Raw genomic sequence first — 4,747 nt, 5'->3', positions numbered from 1 at the left:
TATATATATCTTGTTTATTCAATGATTTATGTGGTTTAATGCTTCCAATTGATCATTTCATTTTATCCATATGTCTATGTATGTTAGAATAGATGTTTATGCGTTTGTCTCTATTTCTTGTATTATTGATGCATATCTATGTGTATTGATACTATAGATCTAAAGATTGTCAAGACATAGTGCTTAATGGCATGTTCTTGTGGTTTATTTGATGGTTCATACTCATTTCTTGATGGATTGTACCTCTCCCTTAATTTAATTAGTTTAATTTCATGTCATTAGCTTTGTTGTAGTGTATTTGTTAAATGGGAGGACAATCCATACTTATTGTTGATGTTCCATACTTATGAAAGCAAGTAACATATATTTCTAACCTTGTGATGTGTTTGGATTGTGAGCTTAAAGAAAGGATTAATGGCTTAATTTGATATGTTGTGTTATCCACCTTGTTGTTTAGACAATATATACTTAATTTGTCATTCATGCTTGTTGGAACAACCACACACACACACCTTGTTGCAATACATGTTTTTCCCCTCATTAATCATTCATTAAAGGTGTAGAAAAGCAATGCTTAGTGGTGATCTCTAAACTCCAAGATCTCTCTCTCTATTTTATTCTTCTTATTTCATTATTGTTTACTTTAGTTTAATTTGCATCTAGTTTAATTCAACCAACCAACCACTATTTTGATCACTCGACCTACTAACCCTAATCTTGATTCCTCAACCTAGTACGACCCTCAATCCCTTGGGACGATCCCCACCCACTTTTGCTACGTTAGTAATAGTGTTGGTAGTGGTTTTTATAAATTTAAATTTGACCTAAAAGGCTTTTCTTGAACCACACATTCACTATATTATTTTGACATATAGGAACAGCCACCGTCAAATTTTGGCATCGTTGCCGGGATTGGTTGATTGGTAACGTCGTATTTGTGGAATCAATTAGGAATTAGTACTTTTTTTATTGTGTCTTTACTTTGTTTTCAATTTTTGTTACTTATTGTGTTTGTTCTTGTTTGATAAGGAGCATTGGGCTAAAAAGGTGAGCAAAGGAGTATTCCAAGCAAAGGAGCTAAGCAAGCAAGGAAAAAGGCTAAAATCATTAAAAAATTGCTAAGCTAAAAGCTAAAAATTTGGAGTTGAAGTGCTAAAGGACCTTTGTGAGCTTTTTCTTACTCAAACCCTTAGTTAAATCGTCGACCCACGTGGAGGCTTGTATTTCAATTCTTAGATAAATCGTGAGCCAGCGTGGAGGCAATTTACTTTTCTTGCATATTGTTAAAGCATGGGAGTATGGGAACATTGTATGTGGAGGAAGTTTGTTGATTATTGACTTGTTATGTTGCATTGTGCATGCATGGTCGTAGATCATTGAGACCTACTCTTGTCCCTTTAAATTTTCATCTTGAATCCATTGTTTGAAACCCTAAGGGAAGAGGTAGTTCTAGTCAATCCATTTCATCAATGGAAGGACACAATGAGGACCATGTGGAGGACCTTGGCCACATAGACCAACAAGGTATACTCCACCCCAATGTGCATCATGATAACATGCAAGTACCATTAGGCATGCCAAGGCCATATGTTCATCCACCATAACAACAAGGCTAAGTTCCATTGGGAATGCCAAGGCCAATCTATGCTCCACCACCTTCCATCATTCAAGGCAATCAAGGTGCCCATATTGCACCTCCAATTGCTAATCCTCCCCTTGCTTTAAGAGATCACTATGTGCCTAATGAATATAATGCACCCACATGTATTCAATTGCCACCATTTAAAGCACACCACTATGAAATCAAACCACAAACCATTCAAATGCTTCCTAACTATCATGGACTTCAAAGTGAAGAACCTTACAAGCATTTAGATGAGTTTCTTGAAGTATGTTCCACCGTGAAATACATGGACATGCCGGAAGAGGTCTTAAGGCTTACACTTTTTCCATTCACCCTTAAAGATAAGGCAAAATATTGGTTTAACAATCTTAGGCCTTTTTCAATAACTTCTTGGGCGGAAATGCAACAAGAGTTCTTGAAGAAGTACTATCCGGTTTCTAAGACCAATGCCATGAGAACTTCAATTAGGGAATTTTCACATGGGGATGGAGAAACATTTCATGAGGCATGGGAACGCTTTAATGAATTGCTTAGGAAGTGTCCACATCATGACATGCCTAAATGGCAATTAGTTCAATATTTCTTTGAGAGCTTATCAAATAATTACAAGGGCATGGTTAATGCTTCCATGGGTGGCTCACATTGATAGGCATGAGGATGACGTGTGGCGTCTTTATGAGAGCATGAGTGAAAATTCTTTGCATCGTACTTTATCTTCGAAGAATGGTAGAAATTCTAGTGGTAGGAAGAGTGTTGGCTTACATCAAGTCGACCACTCCAATGAAATTGCCGCCGAAATGAAATCATTATCTCAAAGGTTTAATCAATTTTTAATCAACCAAAACTCAGCGAATCAAGTATCTTCCTTCCCTAACCATTCTCATCATGCATCTAATGAGACATGTATGACTTATTCAAGTGTTTTACATTCTACTTCCAATTGTCCCCATGGACATGTGCAAAGTGAGCATCATGAACAAGCAAATGTTGTTTTTGCTAATCAAGGGAACAATCTTTATGGCAATCACTATAATCCTAGTTGGAGGAATCACTCGAATTTCTCTTGGAAAAGCCAAAAGGAGGGCTCAAACCCTTCCCAAGGTGGTTTTCAAGGAAAGTACATTCCACTTCCACTACAAGGACAAGGTTCCCAAGGTTTTAGATCATTATACCAATCACAAGGAAACCAATTTTCTAATTCTCATTTTCCTAATCAACCATCACATTCCCAAGGAAATGTTAGAAGTCCTGCTTTTGAAGATAAAGTTTTAACCGCTTTGGGCACTTTAGAGGCAAACACACAATTACTTCATTCTCACTCTCAATCCATTGCTAAGCTAGAAACCCAAGTAGGGCAAATAGCTAGCACTTTAAATGCTAAAGAGAAAGTGAAAATGCCTTTGAATGCCCCACAAAAGCAACAATGTGTTGTGGAGACTCATTCCTCATCGAAAGGTCACACAATAGAGCATGTCAATGCGGTGACTACCTTAAGAAGTTGAAAGATTGTGGACAACCAAGTTGGTATGTCCAGTGAAGAGAGTGAACCGGTGCAACCACAAGTTAACACCCATCCCATTTCATATCATATTCCTCCTTTATTGCATGTTCATGACCATATAAATGAGAATGTGTTGAAAAGTGATTTGAAAAGAGAAATTTGCAAAATGATTTGAAAACTTCTTGTGTTAAAGAGACTTCAAAAAAAAATTCTGAAAAGGTTTTTGAACCAAAAGCACCATTCCCGGATGCCTTAAAAGGATCCATTTCAAATGACAAGCAAAAGGCTAAAGTAAATGAAATCATAGACGTGTTTAGGCAAGTGAAAGTCAATCTTCCACTTTTGGATGCAATCAAGCAAATTCCGGCTTATTCCAAATTCTTGAAAGACTTGTGCACCCAAAAGAGGAAGAACAAAAGCTAAGCACCTAGAAAAGTGGTCTTAACCGAGCAAGTAAGCTCAATTTTGTAGCATAACACTCTTCTAAAATTTAAGGACCCCAGTTCACCTACCACTTCATGTATCATTGGTGATCATATCATTAATCGGGCTCTTCTTGACCTAGGAGCAAGTGTTAATCTTCTTCCATACTCGGTATATGTCAAATTAGGCTTAGGAGACTTGAAACTAATGTCAGTAGTTTTACAACTTGCTGACCGATCAATCAAAAAGCCTAGGGGTATCATTGAGGATGTCTTGATTAAAATTGATAAATTCTTCTTTCCCATTGATTTCAATGGCATTGACATGGAACCGGTCCCAAATCCTAAGAGCCAAATTCCCGTTATCCTTGGCCGTCTTGCCAAATTCCCATTATCCTTGGCCGTCCTTTCTTGGCAACCGTGAATGCCAACATTAATTGTAGGACGGGGATAATGAAGATCTCATTTGGCCATATGAAGGTAAAGCTGAATATTTTCAATTCAACCCCCAACTCATTTAACAAGCATGAAGAGATTAATGTTGTAGAGAAATGTCATGACCTTAAAAGTGAAGGAATTGAGTTTTTGTGTGAGACCAAAGTTTTAAAAAGTCCATCTTCAACCTTGAAACCAAAGAAATTTGTTCCAAAATCTTATTTTGAAAGGGCGTGGAAGCCCAAAGATTTTCTTGACCAAGGATCAAAAACGTCTTTTGAGCTTAATCCAACAAGTTCCTTAAAGAACCATTTGTTGGGTGGAGTTCAAAGCACTTATCACCCCATTGAGGAGAGGATGCACTACAAAATGTTTGATCCGGGCTAAAAGAGCCCAATGACTTGCTAGATACGTTAAAGACTAGCAAGACATTTCGTAGGGTGTCAAAACCCTATTCCTCCCTCATTTCTATCTTTAATTTCATTTCTTGCGAAGTCTAGATACTGGCTTTGGGTTCATATGGATTGCTTGGAACTGTGATTAGGATTACATGCACTTTTATGTTGAAATTGAGCATTTTTCGTAATTTTGATCGATCTCAAAATGAGTCCAATCGATCAAACTTCCCACCTGCATCAAACCTACATCTAAATCACTCTCTGTCCAATGGTTCGAACAAAACCTGCATATTTCCGCTCTCTGTCCCATCATTCGAACTTGTTCTTAGATCGATCTAAACTTCTTCGATCGATCCAACTTCATCTT

At 37.4% G+C, this 4,747-nt stretch overlaps 1 pseudogene; it reads right to left on the bottom strand.

Annotated features, from left to right (window-relative positions):
• Positions 1 to 2,080: 2,080 nt before the first annotated feature.
• LOC132272030 (small nucleolar RNA R71) lies at positions 2,081 to 2,179 on the bottom strand (annotated as a pseudogene).
• Positions 2,180 to 4,747: the final 2,568 nt, after the last annotated feature.

Source organism: Cornus florida, unplaced genomic scaffold (assembly GCF_030987335.1).
Source record: "Cornus florida cultivar Cherokee Brave unplaced genomic scaffold, ASM3098733v1 CherokeeBrave_3.0.0_Hap2_Chr08, whole genome shotgun sequence".
Lineage (NCBI taxonomy): Eukaryota > Viridiplantae > Streptophyta > Magnoliopsida > Cornales > Cornaceae > Cornus > Cornus florida.
The sequence above is the reverse complement of the archived record's forward strand: the minus strand, read 5'-3'. Positions and strand labels throughout refer to the sequence as shown.